General features: G+C 45.6%; 1 protein-coding gene and 1 pseudogene across 5 annotated transcripts in view; both read left to right on the plus strand.

The window, feature by feature from the left end:
* The window catches only part of TAB3 (TGF-beta activated kinase 1 (MAP3K7) binding protein 3), a 134,312-nt gene that overhangs the window by 59,048 nt on the left and 59,845 nt on the right, over window positions 1-15,419 (plus strand). For 3 of the 5 annotated variants that reach the window (XM_066250319.1, XM_066250314.1, XM_066250318.1), the window contains exon 1: window positions 9,732-10,168. The exons of 1 other annotated variant lie outside the window; for it this stretch is intronic. The gene's annotated coding sequence lies outside the window, so the exon portion shown is untranslated. Of the gene's footprint in view, window positions 1-9,731; window positions 10,169-11,572; window positions 11,640-15,419 lie in introns of those variants that run through there. One more of the 5 variants, XM_066250315.1, reaches the window with a different exon arrangement.
* LOC136317820 (large ribosomal subunit protein eL32-like) lies at window positions 5,216-5,690 on the plus strand (annotated as a pseudogene).

The following is a 15,419-nucleotide window of genomic DNA, read 5'->3' on the forward strand; positions in this document are numbered from 1 at the left end:
GACTCCCCTTCAGATACCAACTGCAAGTCCAATTTGTCACTTGTGGTTCTGATTAACTGGCTATAAATTGGAGGTTCCAGCCTGGCAAGGCAGTGGCACAGTGGATAAAGCATAAGCCTGGAATGCAGAGGACCCAGGTTTGAACCCCAAGGTTGGCAGCTTGAGCGTGGGCTCAACTGGCTTGAGCAAGGCTCACCAGCATGAGAGCGCGGGGTCACTGCCTTGAGCGTTGGATCATAGACATGACCCCATGGTCACTGGCTTGAGCCCAAAGGTTGTTGGCTTGAGCAAGGGGTCACTGGCTAAGATGGAGCCCCCCCCCGAATCAAGGCACATATGATAAAGCAATCAATGAACAACTAAGGTGTGGCAACGAAGAATTTATACTTCTCATCTCTCTCCCTTCCTGTCTGTCTATCCCTCTTTCTGTCTCTCTGTGTCTCACTAAAAATAACTAACTAAGTAAGTAAACAAATAAATAAATAAATTGGAGGTTCCTATAACCCAGGGGTTGGGAACCTTTTTGGCTGAGAGAGTCATGAACGCCACATATTTTAAAATGTAATTCCACGAGAGCCATACAACGACCCGTGTACCTTACTCATTATCCAATAAAAATTTGGTGTTGTCCCGGATGACAGCTGTGATTGGCTCCAGCCATCAGCAACCATGAACATAAGCGGTAGGAAATTAATGGATTGTAAAACATGAGAATGTTTTATATTTTTAATGTTATTATTATTTTTTCTTAAAGATTTGTCTGTGAGCCAGATGCAGCCATCAAAAGATGCAAGCCACAGGTTCCCGACCCCTGCTATAACCCCTTCCCTTGTGCTCGATTTATTTGCTAGTGCAGCTCACAGAATTAAAGTAAACGGTTTACTTACTAGATTATCAGTTGATTATAAAAAAATATAGCTAGGTTATAGCCAGATAAAAAACTGCCTAGGGCAAAGTATGGGGGAAGGGGCACGAAGCTTCCGTGAGCTCTCTGGCACACCACCTTCCCGGTCCCTCTGCCACCTCCACCTGCTCACCAACCCGGAAGCTCTCTGAACCCCTTCCTTTGCATTTTTATAGACAGTTCATTAGAAGGCACAACTGATGAAAACATTGGCCACTGGTGATTAATTCCACCTCCAGCCCTTCTCCCCTCCCCAGAGTTTGGAGGGTGAGGCAGAACATTCCAACCATCTAATCACAGAGTTGGCCTTCTTGGCAGCCAGCCCCCATCCTTAGGGGCTTTCCAAAAGTCATCCCATTAACATAAACTCAGGTGTGGTTGAAAGGGGCTTGTTATGACTAACAAAAGACACTTTTATAACTCGTATCATTTAGGAAATTCCAGCAGTCTTGTGAGCTCTGTGCCAGGAATGTGGGCAAAAAACCCCCAACAAAAACCATATACACTTCTTATTATAACTCATAATATTGATATTACAAGGACCCGCCCGTTCTCCTGTACCCTGATTTACCATCTCCCAGCTCTTCCCTCCCATATGGAGGCTCATGACAATGGGTCAGACGATTATACAATGAGAAGTATAGAAAGAATTCCTGTCTCTGACTGGGAGCAAGACACACGAAAGTAAACAAATAATCTTTTCAAAGTACTAAAAGGAGATGAATAACTGAGTGCAGAAGATCGATCGAGAAATTCTCTTGGGAAATACACTTGTAAGGAACTAAGAAAAACAAAATTGGACAGAAGGAAACACAGATTCAGGATGAAGCTGCAACCAAAGATTCAGCCTATCTCACAAGAAATTCTGAGTTGTCCGGAATGAATGCAAGGACGCCAAGACTGTCTATATCCACAGCGCTAGCTGCGGGCCACCTACTGAGAGAGTTCCTAACCTTGATCGATCCCTGAAGGCAGAAAGGTGACTGCTAGCAAGAAACAGAGGTGTGTAAGCTGTCAGGAATCAACAGCCCGGGCAACTCAGGGATAGGTGCATTGCCCTGAAGAAGGGGATCTTGGTGGGGACTCACAGTTTCCACTACAAATGCTTTCTAATTTGGCTATAATCTTAATGAGGTCACTCCATAGGAACTCTTTCTAACTCACCTCGCCACTCCTCCTCTATCTGATCAGCCAAAAAATGTTTTCCTTGCCTGCCTTCTCTTACCACTGTTATTCACCCAGTGGATCTATAGCAAAACTACCTGGCTGGCTCACTACACAAGAGCTGTTGATTTTTTCTAGTGAGAGAGACAGAGACAGAGACAGAGAGAGGAACAGATAGACAGATAGCAGGAAGGGAGGGAGATGAGAAGCATCGCTTCTTCACTGCGGCACCTTAGTTCTTCATTGACTGCTTTCTCATATGTGCCTTATGGGGGGCGGGGAGGGCTGCAGACAAGCTAGTGACCCCTTCCTCAAGCCAGCGACCTTTGGGCTCAAGCCAGCAACCATACGGTTACGTCTATGGTCCCACTCTCAAGCTGGTGAGCCCGTGCTTAAGCCGGTGACCTCGGGGTTTTGAACCTGGGTCCTCTGCGTCCCAGGCCGATGCTCTATGCACTGCGCCACAGCCTGGTCAAGCATACAAGAGATTTATTTATTTTTGGTATTTTTCTGAAGTTGGAAACCGGGAGGCAGTCAGACAGACTCCCGCATGCACCTGACCAGGATCCACCCGGCACGCCCACCAGGGGACGATGCTCTGCCCATCTGGGGCATCCCTCTGTTGCAACCAGAGCCATTCTAGTGCCTGAGGCAGAGGCCACAGAGCCATCCTCAGCACCCGGGCCATCTTTGCTCCAATGGAGCCTTGGGTGCAGGAGGGGAAGAGAGACAGACAGGAAGGAGAGGGGGAGGGGTGGAGAAGCAGATGGGCGCTTTTCCTGTGTGCCCTGGCCGGGAATCGAACCCGGGACTCCTGCACGCCAGGCCGATGCTCTACCACTGAGCCAACTGGCCAGGGCCTACAAGAGATTATTTTTGAAGAAATCTGTTTGTGATTATCTCAACTTGAGAGTTGAGGAAGGTGGGCAACTGTCAGCCTCTCTATGAGGATTCTCTTAGTGCATCATTGAGCTTACCTAGCATTAAGGAAAGATAAATTTAGTCACAATGAATTTATTTAGAAGCGAATATTGGGCATGTTTTCTATGTGAAATGTACTCTTTGGGAAAAGAAATTAGGGATTACTTTGTATTGGTCAAGAGAACTTGCCGCCTAAATGTTTTTATTCCTATTGTTAACTAAACTGTCAAACAAGAAAAAGATGTTGAACCAATCTGAATTAAGCTCTTTCTTCTGAGAAAGGTTACCACTCCTGAGATGACAGCTTTGGTAGAGACGAGCCAGTAGGGCGCTGGCCACTGGGTGGGGCACCGGTGTTTAGGAGTGGGCAGCTAGCAGGGAAAGGGTTGATCCTGGTCACCAGCTAGAGTTACTGAGATTGGTGTATTATATCCATCCATTCGGGTGATAGCTCAACACCCAACCCAATTCCTCTGGCTTATTCCAAAAAAATGTCCTGGTGAGTATTGGTGAGTCATGTTCCAGTAGGAGTGCTAACCCATTATCCATCATCAGGCACACAATTCTCACGTTAGAGAATGCCAAACCAAGAGACAATGAGTGTGTCTCCCACAGGTGAAAGGCTAGAGATGATGAACAACTGGTGTCTCTTCCTTCTTCATCCTTTGCACTTAATTAATCACTTTATTCCCCCTCTCTAAGTGTTGGGTATAAGAGGGCTCAAATCCATTGTTCCCTGTGGTTATAAAAGGGAAAATTTAAATAGGCTGCCTTTAGTTCTTCTATCAAACTCAGAAGGCATTCTGTCTGACACTCTCATTACTTAGGGTACTGTCCAATACAGGGCAAGTGCTAAACGAAGGTTGTGAGGTGGGAAGCAAAGTAGGGTATAGAATACAGGAAGGAATTCCGATTATGAGGAACCCCTTTGCCATTGAGAATCAGCAAATCACAAGGTAAATATCAATCAGAGGGTCTACAAAGAAGTGAAAATTAACGTAATTTAAACAGAGTGTTGTAGTACAAACAGCATGTTTGTCTGAGAGTGGTCCTGGGAACTCATGCTGGGTTGCAGGCAAAAAGCTAACTGGAACAGGGACCTCCTCTTCTCCCAGAGGGGTGGTCTGCACTCGAGCCCAGCTTCCCATGGGACTTCCTCCCCTTTCAGGAGGGCTGTGACATCCATTCAGTCTCAAGGTCCCAGACAATGCCTATAAACAGCTGGCACTCTAAATCCAAATTGCCTGGCACCAAGCAGTCCCAGCAGCCCCTCACCCACAAGGTTCCTCGTAGGCTTTCTCTACAAGAAGGGAGAACCCGGATCACCCTTTAGGCCCAACAAGGGGTCCCTCTCACCGAAGTTCAATTAGCTACTACTGGCCCAACACACCAGCTGCAGAAACCAACAGTGAACCACAGTATGGCATAATTTCTCAAGGAAACCAGCCAGCCACTTGAGTCAATTGATTATTTTGGATCCCTTCCACATGGGGTGTGACTGTGGGGCAGCAGTTCATTCTTTCCAGAACTGATTCACACTCTTGTTATGAGTTTGCCTTTCCTATCCACGGTTCCCCCAGCAGCACCACCATTCAAAAGATTACAAAAGTCATCTATTAATGTGGTATTCTATACAGTATTGCTTCAAACCAATGGACCCCTGTTACCACAAAGGAGTTGCACATGACCATGAGAACCACTGGTCTCATCAAATACCTCATCACTCAGAAGCAGACAGCCTCAGGAAATGGCCCATTAAACGCTAACTTTTTAGCTTTTAGACCATACTCTGTGAAGTTGCGGTGACTTGCTAAGAGAGAACCTTTGTTAGTTTCATGAATAGCCTCTATCCTTGTCACCATGAGTGACCCTGGGTGAGACCAGAAGAAGAGCTGCCCAGCTGAGCCCAGCCCAAATTGCTAACCTATCACATAACGAGCAAATACAGTGGTTATTATTTTAGACCGTTATGTTTTGGAGTGGTTTGTTATGTGGCAATGATTATTGATACAACAAGGGAACCCGAAATATCTGAAGTGGTACATAAGATGTATTTAATACAGCTGAATAAAACACAGGCTGAGTACTATCACAGTCTAAAGGGAGCATCTAGGCCCTTCCCTAAAGGCTGGCCAAAAGGCAGCAAAACAGGTTCTATGACTATCACCCGAACACCTCCTCCAGCCTGAATAAGAAAGGACTAGCTCTTCCTCTGCTGGTGCTGCCTACAGAGGTGGCAGACATCTCCTATTCGGCACCATGGCTGCCCTCAGACCCCTTGGAAAGTCCAAGATTTTCAAAAAGAGGACCAAAACGTTCATCTGGCAACAGTAAGTCCGATCTGTCAAAAGTAAGCATAACTGACAGAGACCTAGAGGCACTGACAGTAGCATGCGTGGGTGACAAGGGCCAGATCTTGAAGCCCATCACCGGTTAGGGGAGCAACAAGAAAACAAAACGCATGCTGCCCAGCGGCTTTCGGAAGTTCCTGGTCCATAATGTCAAGTGTTGCTGATGTGCAACAAATCTTACTGTGCTGAGGCTGCTCACAGCATTTCCTGAAAGAACCGCAAAGCCATTGCAGAGAGAGCAGCCCAGCTGGCCCTCAGTCGCCAACCCCCAAACCGGGCTGCACAGCGAAGAATATGAACAGACAGCTTGTGCGCACAGCTGTCTCGTATCGATAAAACCATCAAGTTAAGCCAAAAAAAAAAAAAAAAAAAAAAAGATTAAAAGGGAAATTTTTATTACTTACCGCTTTTGAGGAAATGTAGATTTTTCTCTCCCACCAGGGAGGGCAAAGCCAAGCGAGGGGGTCTCTGAAAGCTGAGTCAGGAGTGTCTTCAAGATGTGTCACCTGCCTGACCTGTGTTGGCACAGTGGATAAAGCGTCTACCTAGAAATGCTGAGGTCACTGGTTTGAAACCCTGGGCTTGCCTGGTCAAGGCACATATGGGAGTTTATGCTTCCAGTTCCTCCCCCTTCTCTCTCTCTCTCTCTCTCTCTCTCTCTCTCTCTCTCTCTCTCCTCTCTAAAAAAATGAATAAAAAATTTTTTTTAAATCATTGTTTAAAAAAAGAAAAAGATGTGTCACCTTCTTGCTTCTTCATTACTGAACAGCGGCTATTTAGAGGTCCAATCCAGGCAGAGAGTTTAGGGAGAGCTGACTACATATCCTCAGAGTTTGGAGACCAGAGTCAGTAGGGACACTGCTTCCTGCCTCTTGCCAAAAGAATTATGAAGACAGGAAGATTGCGGGAGTAGCGGGACAAGACAGCATGTCTGTTGTTCAGCGTGGCAAGGACATGTGAGTTTCCTGTGGATCAAGAACATCAAAGAACGCAGCAACCTTTAGCCTCTTGCTTGTGCCCTGCCAATGGGTGAGGGGATGCTGGCGTTAAGAAGTTGTGGTATTCCACAAAAGGCAGGGACTGAGAATCAGTCAGAAAAGGATGAATCTATACCAAAGAACTGTACTTGAGGAGGGTGCTGAAGAATTATGGCATTTGGGTGCCAGTCATGGAGAAGGCATTGACAACTAAGAGAGGACTTACAGCAGGATCAAAAAGTAAGAGACCAAGTAAAAGAGACCAGGGGCTGAGGAAAGAGGCCAGACAGAGGAAAGAGCATCATTTGAGTCCTCAGATGTGCTATCAAATCTGCAGTGGAAGCCTAAGAGGGACCCTCAACGGAAACCAAGAGAGAATGAGTCCATTTTAGGAGTCTGCCAAATGCACAGAAGACAAAGGCATCTTATGACTGCGCCTATAAAGCAGTAACTTGTCCACCTATACTCCCACCTTTTTCGTTTGAAGGAGAAGAAACTGTCACTAGCAAAATGGGGCAGGAGATGCAGAAGGAACAGAAAAAGAAGGATTACACCTGCTATTTGACGTTAAACTCCCCACTGATGAAAGAAAACAAGGTATAACTTTAAATCAAGTTCTGAACTTTGATTATTTTATGGGGCTGCTGGTTGTCTCCCCAACCATTCAACCATTTTTCTTTTTAGTGTGTGTGTGTGACAGAGACAGGTAAGGACAGACAGACAGGAAGGGAGAGAGTTGAGAAGCATCAATTCTTTGCTGTAGCTCGTTAGTTGTTCATGGACTGCTTTCTCATATGTGCCTTGATGGGGGCGGGGGGCTACAGCAGACTGAGTGGCCTCTTGCTCAAGCCAGCAACCTTGGGCTCAGGCCAGTGACCTTGGGCTTCAAGCCAGCGACTTTTGGGCTCAAGCCAGTGACTTTTGGGCTCAAGCCAGCAACCACGGAGTCATGTCTATGATCCAATGCTCAAGCCAGAGACCAGAGACCAGAGACCCTGCACTCAAGCCGAAGGAGCCCATGCTCAAGCCAGCGACCTTGGGGTTTTGAACCCGAGTCATCTGCTTCCCAGTACAATACTCTATACACTGTGCCACCACCTGGTCAGGCTCCCCAACTATTTTTCTACAGTCAGAAATTTTAGCTAGGTACAAGACTGCTTTAGGATAAGACCACATTCCCCAGTCTCCCTTGCAGGTAAATACAGTAACATGATTGAGTCCTTGTCAGGAGACTGTGAACCCAAGTGATGTTAACAACTTCTGGGCTGTGCCCTTGAAAGAAATGGATAGGCCTTCTCCTTCTCAATGATTGGAATGGTGCTGAGCCAGCCTGACCTGTGGTGGCACAGTGAATCAAGTGTTGACCTAGAACGCTGAGGTCACCAGTTCGAAACCTTGGGCTTGCCTTGTTAAGACACATATGGGAGTTGATGCTTTCTACTTGTCCCCTCTTTCTTTCTCTCCTCTCTAAAATGAATAAATAAAATCTAAAAAAAAAAAAGCAATGGTGCTGAGCCATTCTAGACCCAATATACTAGGAGAACATTCTAGGGATGATGGAACAAGAGACAGATGGAGACTGACCTGCTTTGTGTAACAGGGCTGCTGTATTAGTGCACTTTGCCCTGTAATAGGGCAAAAGTCGCAGTAAAATATTACAATGCACATTTATTTCTCAGCCATGGGTTTGTGAGTTGACTTAGGGCAGTTCTGTTTGGTATGAAACCCTGAATTTGAGGTTTTCTATAAATGTTTTAACACAATGGCCCCCACTAAGTGGGATGTGCAACGGGAGTGAATAGCCCCTTTCTGACCACATCCAGCTTCCAAATTGAGTGGTTCTTAACACCTGAGCTGCTCTGCTTGAGGATGTGGGTCAAGTTCAGCTCTGCTCTACGTGTCTCGTTCTCATCACCAGGTTGGAGGCAGATCTGAAGCTCTCAGAACAGTGCTGCTTCTTTGCCATAGTAGCACTTGGATCCAGTTTGCAGTTTTGCCCACACTAGTGGACACAGCATCTTTTTTGTGTTTAACTTTTAAAATGTATTTATTGATTTTAGAGAGAGAAGGGACAGAGAAAAACAGTGATTTGTTGCCATTCGCCCATTGGTTACTCTTCTACGTGCCCCCATCGGGGATTGAATCTGCAACCTTGGTGTGTTGGAATGATGCTCAACACCTGAGCTACAGGGCCAGGGCTTAGGCACAGCATCTTGAGATCCCCTCAGAGACATCAGGACCAGAAAGTGCTGCTCCCTCCTCATAGGTCCCTCCTCAAGGCACCTCCTTTAAATGTCTAAATTGTAATAACCCCAATCAGTTCCCCAAGCTCTAGGCAAAGAAGCTGCATCCTGCAGTTGCTGCCACTGCAATGTATTTTCTCTTCTTGCTTTTTCAGTTGTCTAATTACCAATTCTTTATATTAAATTCTTTATTAAAATAATGACAGTGGTTTGTTTCCTGACAGTCCTCTAATTCACTGTACTAAATCCCATGCCTGTGAGACTCCCCTCAAAAGTTTTCCCTTTGATATATTTCATGACATCCCACCCCCAGTATCTGTCACTCCCCTGCACTCATTTTTATCACGAAATTTACTATGAACTGTCATCATTGTTTTTTTCCCTCGTCCATCTCCATGTCAGGCCAATAGCTCCCTGAGGTGAGAGAACACATCTGTTTCCTAGCACATAGGAAACTGAACGACACACGTTTGAATGAATAAACGAATGAGCGAGCAAAAATAAAATAGTAAAAGAAGGAGTTAATAGTATGAGATTTCCCAAGGTTCCGGGTTGATCCCCGTTCAGGGCACATACAAGAATCAACCAATTGACTGCATAAATAAGTGGAACAAATTAACGTCTCTCTCTCCCTTTTCCTTCCTCTCTCTAAAATCAATTTTAAAAACCAGTATGAGATTTGGAAGGCTCAAATAGCGCCAAAATAAAGAGAAAGTTAGATGGTGCTGTGAGAAACAGGAGGGATGTGGCTGCCAACTGAGAGTCCAGCTCTGAGCACACATTAAGCTCCCAATAAGTAACGCGAATCTACAACAGGATGAACACATAGCCAAGACTTTGCAAAGACTACTCGGTGACAGGGACGGAAAGGAGAAGGGAAAGGTTGCAGAACTCCCGGGGACGCCAAAGTGTGTTGGCCCTTTGGCTTCTAGAGGGATGACCCAGACTTTAAGGGACGCGTCTCACTTCACCACTGGGTCCTGCCCAGCCCTTTCCGGAGTTTCATTCTGGTTCCTCCGTCTCTCATTTTCAGCTCCGCGCCTCCAGAGGAAACAGGTAAAACACGGAGCTGGGTGCTATTTAAAAGACTTTTCTGGGCATGCGTTTTCGCCCGCCTTCCCGCCCCTGCGCAGGCGCAATAACCTGCTATAAGTAGTACTGCTCCTTTGCCGATGTGGGGGAGCGTTCGCTCAGAAGGCAGCTCAGGCTACTCTAATTGACCACCTTTCCAGTGGGCCCCCGACCTCCGCTCGGTGGGGCAAGGCTCGCGAGATCGCCCTCGGCTGTCCCCGGCGGCGCCATCTTTGTGTCTGGCGAGCGACGGCGCCCGACGGGAGACCCGAAGCCCAAGGCTCACATGCCAGGCTCTCGCTGAGAGCGGATCCAGGAAATACAAGGCGGGCCTCGGTGGGAGGGACGCACTGGGGGAGGAGGGAGGAAAGGGGGCGGTGGCAGCGGCGGCGGCTCTCACCGTATCCGGGCTCCGCGCGGCACGCACCCGAAGGGGGGGTCGGGCGGGGAAGCGGCGCCGGCCCGGACCCCCCGCGGGAACAGGCTGCGGGAGTGGCTGCGAGGTGGCGGCGGCGGACGGAGAGCAGCGGCTGCCGGGTGAGCGTCCGCGAGGAGGCCCGGCACCTGCCCGGACCGGGGCGTCGGGGTGGCCCCGGGGTCGACACGGTGACCTCGCGCCCGGGCGGTGGGTGTGTGCCCGGCTGCTGGGGTCCCGGGGGCTCGGCTCGGCTCGGCCGGAGGTCTGTGCGGGGCCTGGCGCGCCCGCCCCGGGAGGCCGAGGAGGGAGGGAGTGGCCGGGGGCCTGGGTTAGCCTTCGCCCCCCGAGCGGAGGGGATGATGTCCTTCCTCGCCGGACCCTGGACTTTGAGAAGAGTTAATCCCTGCGGACGGGCTTCAAGCTCCGGCAAGGTGTTTGGGGATGAGAACTAACGCACCAAGGTTGGGGTTGTTGAGAATCGTGGGGAAGGTTAGTAGTAATTGTTCGAAAAGAGGTTTGCAAATGATTGTGGGCAGGTGTGGAGTAAGAAGAAAACATCGTTTACGTTCATGTAAAGATCACACGGGTAGTCCTCCGAGGTCCCACAGATTAGAAGTATTACCAGCGGAGTTCTGTAACTGAGTACTGTGTGCCAGGTCATTAAAGTTCATAAACGCGGGATTTAGGTGGGTTATCGAGAAAGCTGCAGATCAAGTCAGAACTTCATATGGTTAATGAAAAGTATTTCTGTCCTTACTGAACTGTAATTTTTTAAAAATTGCTTAAGAAAACTTGTCGCCTTTGGTCCAGACGGGGCTTGTCAATTCCATGTGTTCTTCAGTGATATTTGTCAGTCAGACAATAATTTTGGCATGTGATGTATTTATTTCTAGTTTGTAAAAATAAGACTGAATGGGAAAGAACAATTTGACAATTTGAAAAGCTTCCTTTGTACACTTTTTTATTTTGGAAGGATAAGGGGATTTTTTTTTTCTTTGCAAATGTTTTGCAGTAGTAGTACAAGAACATTTGTAAGAAGAAATATTTATATCCAGAAAGGGCTTTTGAGATGAGCTTAATTGTTCACAGTATTCAATTTTAAAGGGTATTGTGTTACCCATGGCATGTTTTCTGATGGTGTCTTTTTTATGAACACTTTAAGATTGCAAGCATATACACAACATAATTTTAAATCAGTGTATGATACGAAGTTTTTGAACTTTAGTTTCCTCCCCCCATTTGCCAACAACTGGCTTAATCAAGAAAGACTCGAGTGAAGGTAAATATTAAATATGTGATCTTCATCTTTACATTTGACAGAATGTAATAATCCATGTTCTGGAACTCTGAATTTTCTTCCACGTTTGACAGTCTTCTCAATTATAGATACTGCGCTCTGTACAGTTTGGTTTGGAACAAAGGGAGTTAGCATTGATTATATTAAGGCTTGGTGAATTACGTACTTTTGCATCTAATCCTCGCAGCTACCCTGTGCCAAAGATAACGTTATCCCTATTGTACAGATAAGGACACCTCCAGCATTCTTCAATAACTTTCCTGAGGAAGTCGGATCGCTGGTAGATTGCAGAGGTAGAACCCAAACTCATGTGTCTGATTCTAGAATGTATTTTTTCTACTATGCTCTGCATAAATGTATGTGCTGACTGATACAAATTTTATGAAAATGGAAATCTTTGTTACAAAGAGACCTTTCAATTCTGTTGGTAATCTTGAAAGCTTTCAGTGTTCTTGACTGAAGATAATCTCAAGATTATTCTTTTCCAGATGTCTTCATTTTCTAGCCAGAGGTAACATTTTAGCAGGTCTGCTGATTAGTAAGGATTCCTAGTAGCCTGTAGTGACCTATTTGAAATTCAGATGTTTTCAGTAACTTTGCCTCCAGTTTCAGCATGCCCAAGATACTTCAAATATTTTGTTTATTCTGGTCCTGAATAGTTTTTCAAATTATTTTATTAAAATAAAATAGCAACTATTTCTAGGAGTTTGAATTTGTTTTATCATAGCTTATGGAGGTATGCACACACATACCCACCCACTACTCCCTCACCCACCTACCTTTTCCAGCAAGCGGAGGGCTTGATAACAGACGCTGCTTTTCTTCTCTTTAATTTAGCACAGAAGCTTTGGACCTAGTTTGTGGTTTGCAGAAAACACGGTAGCTGTTCTGGGATCCAGTATAATCTTCTGTGGGGCTAGGGAGTGAAGGACCTTCCAGTTCCCAGGCAGCAGCTTAGGTGTATCAGAGGTCCCCCAACTTTTTACACAGGGGGCCAGTTCACTGTCCCTCAGACCGTTGGAGGGCTGCCACATACAGTGCTCCTCTCACTGACCACCAATGAAAGAGGTGCCCCTTCCGGGAGTGCGGCGGGGCGGGGGCCGGATAAATGGCCTTGGGGCCACATGCCGGGCCCGTAGTTTGGGGACGCGTGGTAGGTGAAACAGCAGAAACATCTTGCTAGTACAGTACATGGCTGTTGGTCACTTTTAGTCCCCCAGTGGTCTCTGCTCTTGCATCTTCGATGTACTGCTGAGCTTGTCATCCTGGCCATTATCTCTGCTTATGAGAGTTCACCTGAGCCCCTGGCTGGGTGCTCAGTTGGTGAGTGTCGTCCTGATACACCAAAGTTGAGGGTTCCATCCAAGAAACGAGCATGAATGCATAAATTAGTGGAACAACAATGTTTCTCTCTCTCCCTCTTCCTCTCCCTAAAAAAATCCATGAAAACCCAAAATCCAGGGTGTTGAACTGAAGAGTAGCTGCTAAAATTCAAAAAAGAAAAGAAAAAATAGGTTGGGTGCCGGCACTGATCGGCCCGCAGGTGCTTTGGTTATGTTTACCTGCCGAATTAATTATTCCTGGCTGCAAGTTCTGGAGAAGTTACTATGGAATTTGGGATTTGCTGCTCTCCTGTTTTTTTTTTTTTTTTTTTAATTTATTGATTGATTTTAGAGAAAGGAAGGGAGAAAGAGAGAAACATCAATTTGTTGTTCCACTTATTTATGCGTTCATTGGTTAATTCTTGTATATGTCCTGACCAGGGATCGAACCCCCAACCTTGGCATACTGTAAAGTCACTAGAAGCGACTGAGCTATCCCATCAGGGCAACTGCTCCTTTATTTTATTTTTTTAATTTATTGATTTGAGTGAGAGGAAGGGAGAGAGAAAGACGGGAACATCAGTCTGTTGCTTTATTTCTTTATGTACCCTGACCAGGGATCGAACTGTCCGTTTTTTAAGGAAATTGGGGGCCTTCAGTTAAGTAACCATGTCTCACGGCAACAAGGGCATTAGGGGCTGAGGAAAAAGAAGTCCTGTGCTTCTCAGGGCGCATCTGCATATGTGTGTTATATGGAGTTTGGAGCTTTGCTTGAAATAAAACCTTGGAATCCTGATGGGCAATGTTTGATCTGAATGAGCAAGTTTTTCATTATAGTTATACTCCCAAGAAAAAGTTAAATATACTTCCTTATTTTGTGAAGGTAATTACTCGTAGTATTTGGGCTGTTGGAGCAAAAAAATCAACAAATGATAATGTAACCGTACTCAAGTAAATAAAGCTTTTCTGAAGTGATTTATATTGCTGCTATATAAATAAAAGACACCAGGAAATTGTCTCCTATGTTTTTAAAAGCTTATCTTCATACCTTCTGCATAATAAACCTCAATTTATTACCATGGCCGCAAATACTCATTTGTCTAAAAGCGAAATGGACCTGATGAAATATTTGGAACTGTCAATGAATTAATCCTAAATACCTAAGAACACTTATTATAGTTTAATTCACTGGCAGGTCTATTAATTTGTTGAACCGTGCAACATCCCACTTCGTCCTGGTCCTGCTGCAAATTGCTCCCCTTCCTTTCCTTCCTCTTGTTCTGACGCTGCTTCTGCTGGTACCTGGAGCCTTCCCCTGGTTCTCAGTAGTTGATCTTGAAGTCTTTGACAGAGGGAATGCTGACGAGGGCCAAACTGTATTCCAGAAGCTCAAGAGGGACCTGGACAAGACCCCTTAACCCACTCCATTCTTTCTCGAAAGAATGAGTAGCCAGAGGGAGTGAGGCGCTGTCAAGACCTTTGCCACGGTTTCTCTTTTTCTTTTCCTTCCCTCTTAAGCGTTAAAGAGGAAAGTTTGTAAAAGTCCATCTGCTGCAAGAGCCCGCACTGTTCGCTTGTCCTCTTGTGCAGCCGGCCCGACCCCCACCCTTTCCCCTTGTTCCTGTTAGTTGCCAAGTCACCCTTCATCTTTGTCTCCCAAGCCTTGCCTTCCTAATCCCAAGGTCTCCCCTCACCGCAGCTCTGTCATTCTGTCCTACCTCTGAGGTCTAATAAAGTGCCAGTCGCCCTCCTTCATGCCTTTCCTTATGTTCTGCTTTGATCATGGAAACCTTGGCCTATGGTCATAGGGGAAGACAGACTCCCAGTTGAGAGAGGGAAGAATTCTACCTCCAGGGCTGAGTGGAGCAGGGTAGTGGCTTTTATTCTAAGTTGAATGCTAAATGGGGTTATAGGTTCAGTAATTTATTATACTTCTTTACCCTTATGGGTGTGTTAAGTTTTTGTGGGCTGGCTTGGAAACCTAGCACATATACCTTTGTTTCCTGGGAAAGCAAGTTCTGAGGTTCAAATAGATGATTATAAAAATCAGCTTGTGCTGCTGAAGTTGGGGGTTGCATGCTTTCTGTTAATCACTCAGTAGATGAGTAGAGATGCACACCTTTAGCTCTCCAAAATTAGATGTGTTATGTGCATCAGATGGCTCTTTTGGGAGATAAACTGATAAATAGCCTTTTTAGATTGTCAGTGAAGAATTTCTGAATTTAGGAACATGTTTTGAGATCATTCCACCCGAGGTTAACGTTTGTCTTTAAAGCAGATGCTAGTGTTGTGGAAAGAACAGTTTTTCTTTTGTCATAAAAGGAATATCTTGTTCCCACTATATCTTGCTGCTGTTTTGAAACTTTTCAAGGGTGTTGGAATTCTTAGTTATTTTACCCTAGTTTATACTTAGTGGTAAACATGAACAGTATGTTTTACCTGAAGATTTTTTTTAGTGTTTCTCTCTTTTTTTAATTGATTGATGAGAGACAGGGGGAAGCATTCACTTGTTCCCCTTAGTTGTGAATTCATTGGTTGCTTCCCATATGTGCTTTGACCAGGGATCGAACCTACAACCTTTGTGTTTTTGGATGATGCTCTAATCGACTGAGCTAACCAGCCAGAGCTGAAGATTTTTAAAATAAAGTTTTATTTGTTTATTGTTGAAGTTACATGCAGTTTGCCACTTTGTAGTATTCAATTAAGTGAAGGATTTAAAAGTGAAAAATGCAAAGCAAAATATGTATTTTT

The sequence above is a fragment of the Saccopteryx bilineata genome, chromosome X (assembly GCF_036850765.1).
Source record: "Saccopteryx bilineata isolate mSacBil1 chromosome X, mSacBil1_pri_phased_curated, whole genome shotgun sequence".
Classification (NCBI taxonomy): Eukaryota; Metazoa; Chordata; class Mammalia; order Chiroptera; family Emballonuridae; genus Saccopteryx; species Saccopteryx bilineata.